This window comes from Falco rusticolus, chromosome W, assembly GCF_015220075.1.
Source record: "Falco rusticolus isolate bFalRus1 chromosome W, bFalRus1.pri, whole genome shotgun sequence".
Taxonomy (NCBI): Eukaryota; Metazoa; Chordata; class Aves; order Falconiformes; family Falconidae; genus Falco; species Falco rusticolus.
In genome coordinates this window covers 3,226,367-3,236,242 of record NC_051209.1, presented here as the reverse complement: position 1 = coordinate 3,236,242, position 9,876 = coordinate 3,226,367, and the positions used below count along the sequence as shown (strand labels likewise).

At 45.2% G+C, this 9,876-nt stretch overlaps 1 long non-coding RNA gene across 1 annotated transcript; it reads right to left on the bottom strand.

The window, feature by feature from the left end:
• Nucleotides 1-226: 226 nt before the first annotated feature.
• On the bottom strand, nt 227-2,664 carry LOC119140832. Its single transcript, XR_005101742.1, has 2 exons — nt 2,456-2,664; nt 227-587 (listed from the first exon to the last, which is right to left on the bottom strand). It is a non-coding gene; the product is annotated as an uncharacterized LOC119140832 (long non-coding RNA).
• Between the last annotated feature and the right edge of the window lie 7,212 nt (nt 2,665-9,876).

Here is a 9,876-nt window from a genome sequence, read left to right as displayed (position 1 = left end):
AGTAAAGTACTGTACTAACACAGTTTTGAGAATAACGTTCACAGAATGGGGTTGTTGACATATGATTGAGCCCATTTTGGCGATGGTTTGCCTGATGTTTTCAATCAAATGTATAAAAGAAAAAGAACCAAAACACCTATACAAAGAAATGTTAATACCAAACTAGGGTAAACCACTCTACTGTCTTAAGAAGGTATAGAAGATAACCCAATAATAAAACACTGAGTCTCATGGCTAACTTCTTTATTGGGTGTTTGGTGCCACCTGCATGCACAGCATCAGTTTATCTATCCAGTTGCGCTTTTTTTGTTTATATTTCCCCAGCCCCAACCTCAATGATGGTTTCCCCAATGACCTTTATAACAGTTATCAATACAACACCCAGGATGACATTGGCCACAATTATTGCAGGATAACCAAACCAACCGTGCTGATGCCATCTCAAACCTTCCCCTCTTGGAACTGAGCCTGGAGTGGTTGCCACTCTATAAGGATGGTGAATATACCAAATAGGACACTGTCCTTGATTTATGGTCTCTGATGGTCCACTTGGCCAAGCAGCGGGTGACTCTCTGGTCCAGGTGGTTCTAGAAAGAAAACAAAACCAACATGGTTCTGGGATTCCTTCAGCCTTTGTATGCTTGAACAGTCCCAGTTTCAATCTCCAAGGTTGGGGTCCTGCGGGGTCAATGGTGGTCCATCTAATTGATGTTCTTTAGGCAGTTGTTTAACATGAGAGTGGTGAATCCAGTTAACCTTTTCTACAACCTTTACAGCAAAGAAAGAAGTTAATAACACAGTATACAGACCCTCCCATTTAGGGTCCAACTTTGTTTTGCAAGAGTGGACATTTATCATGACTGCATCTCCAGACCAGATATCATGCACTTTCATTCCAGCTGGTATTGGTTGAAAACATCTGGCTTGTGCCCTATTTTCTTGTAGATGTTTTTGAATTCCCAATACGAATTTGATAACTCATATCCATCTAAGAGGTTGGTCCTAGTGGGGACAAAGGTTCCAGGTACAGCTAAGTGCCTGCTGTGGGAAAATAACGGAAGATTGGTGAGGAGGATTGTAAACATACTCAAGTTACCTGCAGCTAGGTGTAGAAAAGCACATATATCATACTAATTGTTGTGTGTTTGACAAGTAGAGTATCTGTGTTTAGATAACATAGGCCTGTGATAGACTTAGAGGCACCCTATCAAACACACTTGGGATTCCTGCCCTGCTGTAGGGAAGATCAAAGCACAGTGGTAAACTATGCCTGCATGAATCAGCAGCTTTGGCAATCCTTTAGGAAGAACTGAGCTCCACAGTGCCTGTGTCCCCACTTGTGTGCCTCTGCCTGGGTGCTGCTTTAGGGATCCCCTGGTTGGTGAGTTAAAAATAAATTTAGTCTTTGCATTTCATCTGTGGTTTTGTGGTTGTTCCTATGTCCTGCCTGTGCTGGCTCACACACCTGTCAAACACTATTTCTGCTGGTGACAACTGTAGAGGTTGGTGAAGGATATTTCTAATATCCCATAGCACTATTCCTAAAACTTCAGGTAATTTCAAACCTGCCTGACAACAAATTAAAGCAATTTTATTTTTAAGAGTTCTAGTAATTCTTTTCACCTGTCCTGAGGACTGCAGATGATATGGAACATGTAGCTGTCATTGTATTCCTAAACTTTTATAGTTATTGTTTAGCATTCCCACTGAAAAATGAGAACCCCTATCAGATTCTATGGTTTCAGGTATTCCATATCTGGGAATGATTTCCTGCAAGAGTGTTTTGACCACTCCTGCAGCATCAGCTTTCCTGGTGGGAAAAGCTTCTACCCATTCTGAGAGTTGATCCATGATTACCAGCAGGTGTTTAAGTCCACTCACAGAAGGCATATCAGCATAATCAATTTGCAGTCTTTGGAATGGGAAGTATGCCCATGATCATTCTCCAACCTCCTGTTTGGGTTTTGCATCAGAAAACTTCCAACATGTGGGGCATGAACTCACAATCCTTGCCATAAGTATTCTGGGAGCTGCCCGCATTTTCTCAGTCTGGTTAACAACTGCTATTATCCCTCCATGTGTTTTATCATGAAACCACTTAGCCAAAGTCATTAAATATTTTTCTTGGTAAAATGGGTTTTCCCCCCAATAGTCCAAATTCCAGTTTCATCTTTCATAGCCTCCCAACTTTCCCATTGAATCCATTCTTCCTGAGTAACCCCTGCATATATTTGGTCTGGATTATCGATATCTGGCCAGTTATCAGCAGAGGGAGTTGTTATGGTGGTATACTCGTATAGGTTGGCAGGCAGCAGCTTTAGCTGCTTTATCTGCCAATTCATTATTTCTTTCAATTTTGCTGGCCTGCCAAGGTAAGGAACCCTTGTTCTTCCCATATCATACTTGTTGCATGACACACTCCAAAAGCATATTTAGAATCAGTATAAACAGTTACCTGCTGATTATGTCCCCACCAGGCTGCTCTTGCTAATGCAGTTAATTCAGCCCCTTGGGCACTCACTGAAGGTCATAGAAGTTCTGCTTCAAGTAACTCTTAAGTTTCTCACCACTGCATAGTCTGTGTGTTGTTTTCCATTCACATAGTATGAAGTGAAAAGGGTTAGATCAGAATTCTCTAGAGGTTGGTCTTGCAGATCTTCCCGTAGGCAGCTGAAATGAAACACTTCCTTAGCACAATCATGATGCAGCTCACCATCAGAGGGAGCAGGCAATAAAGTTGCTGGATTCAAAACATTACATCTTTTTAAAGTTATGTTATCCACATTTAAAATCCTTAATTCATAGCGATGCACTCTTTGTGGGGACAATGCATGTGTAGCATGTTACTTAAGAATCAGTTCTACTTCATGTGGGACATTCATGATTGTTGGGTGACCCAGAACTAATGGTCTGCTTCTTTCTATGATAGGTGCTGTTGTTGCTATCGCTTTAACACAGGAATTATTCCCTGCCACTACAGGATCCAGTTGAGCTGAGTAATAAGCCACAGGGCAGCAATGTGAACCTAGCTTCTGAGTAAGAACTGCTAGCTACTCCTTTGTTCTCATGCACAAATAATTCAAAGGACTTGGAGTAATCTGGCAATCCCAATGCCAGAGCAGAAGCTAAAACTCCTTTTATAGCTTGGAAAGCCTTTTCTCTCTCTGGACCTCAGCATATAGGTTCTACTTGCTCTGCCTTGGTAACTTTTGTCAGTGGCTGGCTTAACTCCCCTAGCCCCAGTATCCAGTGTCTGCAGTATTCTACTGCGCCTAAAAATCCTCACAATCATTTTCTTTGTTACTGGTCAAAGTATTTCTACAATAGCCTAGACCCATTCTGGGTCTACTAATCCTTGCCCTTCCTTTAATATGAATCCTAAATATTTTACTTCCTGCTGACACAACCGAAGCTTAGATGCACAGTGACCTTTTTCTACTAAAGCAGTACGTAGACAAATAGTATCTGTAGACAGCTTTATAGCAAGTGCTGGAGGCCACGATGCCTGTGAAGGACCTTGAAGGCTGAAGAAGAAAGTAAGTAAGATAAGGTTGGCTGAACACCCGGAAGAAAAACGGGATATGAAGCGAGGCTGGAGTGGATGCGTGATGCCACGTCGGCGGCTGGCTGAGAACATGAAACTCACAGAGATAAGAAGGAAGAGAGAGAGAAAAATGCAAGAAGTTCAGTGTGTTTGTAGCTTAGTAATGAACTGTTGCAGAATGGCTGTGTGATCATGGCCATGACTCCCTTAAAGATCTTTGTGAAACAAAGTTAGCGTAAGTTAGCTGAAGCAGGCCTTGCAGCTATGCTGAGGCATGCTGATAAGGAAGCTGAGAAAAACACTGACCTTGTGCCTAATGTTGTAAATAACTTTGAGGAATTTGCGTAGACAAGAGAGGAAAAAAAAAAAATATGTAGCTAGCTATCCGCAGAAACCGCAAGTAGGAGGACGTATGAAAATGTAACCCTTTAGAGCTTAGCCAATCAGCAGATGACTTGTAGGCATAATTAACTGGAACTGTATATAAGACATAATCGCGCCGTAATAAATCGAAGCTTGCTTTATCACTCACATTGAGTCGGCTGCTTGCTTTCCCTCGCTCGTCGCAAGTGGCGCCCGAACAAGGGACCCCTAACCTTGTTCTTCACCGGACAGCGAGGACGGAGAAGCACTGGTAGCAGCGACCAGAGAGCAGAAGATCGGCTGATGCTGGCATCGTACCCGATCCATGCTTGAGCCCAGGATAATTCAAGAAGGGGTTCGCCGTCCGTGAGCTGCTACCCAAGGGAAAAGGCTGCAACAAAGAGGACTTTAACGAGTGCACAATGGAAAAAGAGGTAGCGCTAGCACTTTTACAATGCTTTTTAGAAAAGCGGGGAGTAGGCCCTTTAAAAGATCTGGCCGGATTAATTACTATGGGTAAAGCAAAAGGATATTTTGCAGATCCTGAGCATATGTTTGAAGTAGAAGAATGGCGTAATTATGGGGATTGTTTATGGGATTTAGTAATAGATGATGATAAGGCAGCAAAAAAATTGATGAAATCATGGCATGAAGTAACTAATTGTATAAAAAGATATCAAGCAGAAAAGCGCCTTGCTGCAGCAGTAACAAGCCGACTTGCAAGCGCAGATCCTAATGCAGGAAAAATTATGCCATGTGAGAATTACATTCCAATACCCCCTTTATCACAAACAGTGCTCTCTGTACCACCTATAGAGCCCACTGCACCACCTCCAGACCCTTCGTGTCCTCCGCCACCCCCTCCGGTGAAGTAGCCTCGCCCCCCCCCCCCCCCCCCCCCCCCCCCCCGGTGCAGTAGCCTCGGGGGGGCCAGAGGGCGGGGACACATCTGACGAAAGTGCTGCTGAGGAAGAAAATAGCAGTGGGCAGTCATTACAAAATTCAAAAAAAAAAAAAAAAAAAAAAAAAAAAAAAGGAATAAAAAAATACAGTAAACAAACTGGTGCGTTCTACGCACATTAATTGGCAAAAAATAGCACAAGAAGCAGCTGCTCAGGGAATATTTGATATTGCTGAGCAAGTCAACCCCCCACAAGCTTTCCCTGTAACGTATCAGATGAATGCCGCTAACCAAAGACAGGGAACCTGGGAGGCTTCGATTGGAAAATATTAAGTCAGTTACGTAGTACAGTGAATGAGTCAGGCCTCCACAGTGAGCCCACCAGATATACCTAACTTTATGAAAGGGCCGTTATTGTGCCAGTGTATTCTGGAGAATAGTAACAGTTACACCAAAGGCATTTTAGTAACCCTGCCCTTAGATTCTTCTGTAGAAACAATGCTAGAGCGAATGAGTTGGGTGCCAGTAGGTCAGCAAGCCTTGCTAGTGGAAGCAATCCAAGCAGTAGGGAGAGATTTAGTGCAAGCCCAAAGTCAGGCTTTTGCAGCGCTTGCGCCTCTGTGCCCCCCTGGGGCTACCGCGCCCCCAAAGCCAGCGACCACCACGCGCCGAGACTTCCCCTGCTATCGATGCGGGAAGCCAGGACATACCCGTGACCGATGTCGACAACGTCAACTGTGGTGCCAAAATTGTCAGCGAGGGACCCACAGCACCAACGTCTGTCGGCAGATGGGAAACGAGAAACTGAGCGCGAGGAGCCGCAGCGCGTCAACCCCAATCGCGACTCCTGTCACCTTCACGACACCCCCTCCAGAAGACATGACCAACTCTTATCGGCAGACACCGTGTTACAACCCGCCACCCGAAGGAGCCTCGGCCTGGACCTGACAACAGCAGTAGATACAACATTAATTGACAACCGACCACAAAAAATCGCAACTCGTGTCCGAGGACCTCTGATAATTAATGGACAAAGCTATGGTGCTCTATTATTAGGGCGGTCTCCTGGTAGTTTAAAAGGGCTGTTGTAAAGTGTGTTGCTTATAGTAATAATTGTTATCATTGCACTCGTATGTTTAAGCTGTGCTCTCTCTTGTATTCAGAAATTACTCGAGCGTGTAACTGCACAAGTTTTGCTTGCGCAAAGAGAAAAAGGGGGAAATGTTGCAGAATGGCTGTGTGATCATGGCCATGACTCCCTTAAAGATCTTTGTGAAACAAAGTTAGCGTAAGTTAGCTGAAGCAGGCCTTGCAGCTATACTGAGGCATGCTGATAAGGAAGCTGAGAAAAACACTGACCTTGTGCCTAATGTTGTAAATAACTTTGAGGAATTCGCGTAGACAAGAGAGGAAAAAAAAAAAAAATGTAGCTAGCTATCCGCAGAAACCGCAAGTAGGAGGACGTATGAAAATGTAACCCTTTAGAGCTTAGCCAATCAGCAGATGACTAGTAGGCATAATTAACTGGAACTGTATATAAGACATAATCGCGCCGTAATAAATCGAAGCTTGCTTTATCACTCATATTGAGTCGGCTGCGTGCTTCCCCTCGCTCATCACAACCCCACACACCAGTACAGGCTGGGGCTGACCTGCTGGAAGGCAGCTCTGCAGAGAAGCACCTGGGAGTTCTGGTGGACAGCAAGTTGACCATGAGCCACCAGTCCGCCCTTGTGGCCAAGAAGGCCAACGGGATCCTGGGGTGCATTAGGAGTGTGGCCAGCAGGTCAAGGGAGGTGATACTCTGCCCTGGTGAGGCTGCATCTGGAGTATATCTGTGTCCAGTTCTGGGCTCCCCAGTTCAAGAGAGACAGGGAACTACTGGAGAGGATCCAGCAGAGGGCTACGAAGATGATGAGGGGACTGGAGCATCTCCCGTATGTGGTAAGGCTGTGGGAGCTGGGCCTGTTTAGCCTGGGGCAGACTGAGAGGGGATCTTATCAATGTCTACAAATATCTTAAGGGCAAATGTCAAGAGGACAGGGCCAGGTTCTTTTCAGTGGTGCTCAGCAACAGGACAAGGGGCAATGGGCACAAACTGCAACACAGGAAATTCCATCTGAATACGAGAAAGAACTTCTTTACTTTGAGGGTGACAGAGCAGTGGAACAGGCTGCCCAGAGAGTCTGTGAAATCTCCTTCTCTGGAGACATTCAAAACCTGCCTGGACATGATTCTGTGCAACCTGCTCTAGGTGAACCTGCTTTAGCAGGGGGGTTGGACTAGATGATCTCCAGAGGTCCCTTCCAACCCTGACCATTCTGTGATTCTGTGATAAAAATCAGGATCGCATCTGCCACAAGCTCTGGGTGAATTCTCAGCTCTGTTCAGGTGAAGGACAGCGAGCAGCAGAGACCAGCAGCTGGGAAATGCTGTTCAATACTGCCAGTGCGCAGAAGGACAAGTGCAGCAAGCAGCTCCTGATGACTGCATGCAGGGTTCAACGGTCTTAACAGCACCAGTCATACATACCCAGGCTGCGTTCACCACATTGCCAGCAAGGTGGGAAGCAGGAACATCCAGCAAGTCTGAGCCTGCAGGAACATCTTGCTTGGGCAACACCTACTCCACAGAGCTGTCCCTATGGGCCAAGGGAAGGAGAGGATGAGGTTCCCCAGCTTCTTCACACAGCCCTGGTGAAGGACAAGAAAGCACTAATGATTGAATAGGTGCTAACCTTGGTGTAAGGCTGAAGCAGATGGGAAATGCAGCTCTCAGCTGTCAGCACACGCAGCGTGGTCTTGGGGTTGCTTGTTTCAGCTATGTTGGGTCACCTGGAAAAACAAGCACACAGATACATGTTCAGCTCAGCTAGGAAATACCATGCCCACACAAGATGACCTTACAAACCTTGGGCAGGCAGTAATTGCTCATCCAAGCCAAGCAAGTTTGTGGCATATGGACAGAACTGAGGGACCTCAAGCACCCCAGAACCTCAAAGATCCCACCATGTATTTTACCAGTGCTGAGGTCACTCCTCTAACTACAACCCTCCCTCTTAGGGTTCCAGTTATGACCCTTGTTTCCTGCATGACTCCAGGTGGATACACAGTTGGTTCCCCAGAGAGGGCTGCTATGGTTGCTACCACTGTCCCCCTTCCCTAGATTTCAGTGGGAAGTAATTTCTGCACCCTCAGCTTTGTTCTTCTCCACCCACTGCAGCTATACATTGCTCCACCACACAGGCTTTACCAGTACTCGAGTGGGTGCACTGGCATATGGTTTAGCTGCAAGAACAGGCTCTGGCTGTAGCCTCCACAGGCCACCCACTAAACCACCCCACAGGAACACAGAGCCAAGGCAAGAAGGGCCAAACTCCACTGCTGAGGAGACACTGCTCTGAACAATCCAAACAGACCGAGCCAAATCTGTAGCATTTCCCAGGCTACAGTGAAAGAGGAAAATGACACCTGCTTAATAGAAATCTCTGGGAGGTCTGCCAAAACCATCACAAAGACATTGTTTAAGACTCCTCCCCAGGCTCCTAGTGCTGTAATTACAGACTACTAGAGATTGCACTGTGTGGGGGCTAGGTCCTCATGCCCAGCAGGTCCTGAAAACCAGGACAATATCACTCCCCAAAACCAGGTCCAACATTCCCCCAGCCATAGGCATGATCAGCAAAAGCTGCTTAGGGGCAGTCCCCACTCTCCGTTTTGCCCTCCCACACAGGCTACCATCCTGCAGTACCACCAGCAGTGCAAGACAGCTCTGACCAGAGCTGCAGCAACAGCACAGAGCGAGCTGTGGGCAACTGATCAGCCATGTGGCCAGTCCTCCAGAAGCACAGCCTTTACATCATGATGGGGAGGCACCCCCACACTAGCTTATTGGTACACCAGTCCTTAAAACAACTGTGAAGGCATCCAGAATGTTTCTGCTTAATGTCACCTGCACCTACACAGCTAGCAGGTCAACCTGCACTGGTATCCCAGGAGAGGTCCCCCTGAAAGATCTACCAGCTGTGCCTGCTAGTCACCAGAACTATTTTTGGAGAACTTACAAGCAGAACAAGCCCCAATAAGTGTAGCATGTATATATGTAAATAAACATATATTTAAAACCCTCCACCAATTCCCTGCTCTACCACACTACCTTTCAGAGGAGGCTCTCAAAAGACTCTCAGCCTGAGCAGTGATAAGAATTGCTTCAGACATGGCTGAAGTACTGTTACAGATTTGCTAATGGTTAGAATTAATTAACTTTATTTGATTTTATAAAATCATTTTAATAGAAATATAGAGGAATAAGAAATATATTTTAATGAAACTTGTAGTTGCACAACAAAAGCTGCTATGAAATCCTCTGTACAGCCCTGTACCAAGGCCAAGAACTGAGAGCAACCAAATGAAACAACTTGTAGTTACCTGCCAAGAAATCATGAACTTTAATAATTGATACAAAGAAATTTTATGGAATAGGGACAATAAGTTAAGTGTAAATATATTTACTCAAAGAATGTAGGTATAGTAATTAGGTCATGTAACCGTAGTTTGAAAGAAATAATTAATGAAATAACTAATGAAAGGAGGAGTCTGTTTCTCTTTCTCTAACTTTCTCTAACAAGGGGCCTGTTTCTAAGTTATCTAGAGGGAGCGACTAAAAGAAATAATAAGAAGAAAGAGATGGTCGACAAGGACATAAATTAGCTCAGACTGATAAGAACACTGCAAACTTGCAAGACCATCACATTTCAGGCAAAGAGTGAGAAGTACACCATGAGGAAGACATATGGCCTTCCTCCCAAAGACCACTGCCCACGTCCCGGAGACCCCTGCCCACAATTCTTGGAAGAATTTGCGCAAGCGCGAAGGACTGATAAGCTAATTAACATATGAAGCGAGAGTATGTTAATGATTTTCGGGAAATGCTATGTTTATGCATGAATACTTAATGAATATGTATGAATAACTTCTATATGAGTTGTATGATTTTGAAGCTTGGTGTACGTTGATCGTGAGAGGACTCACTCACGCACCCCACCGTCAATAAAGAAGTGTCTGCTTAT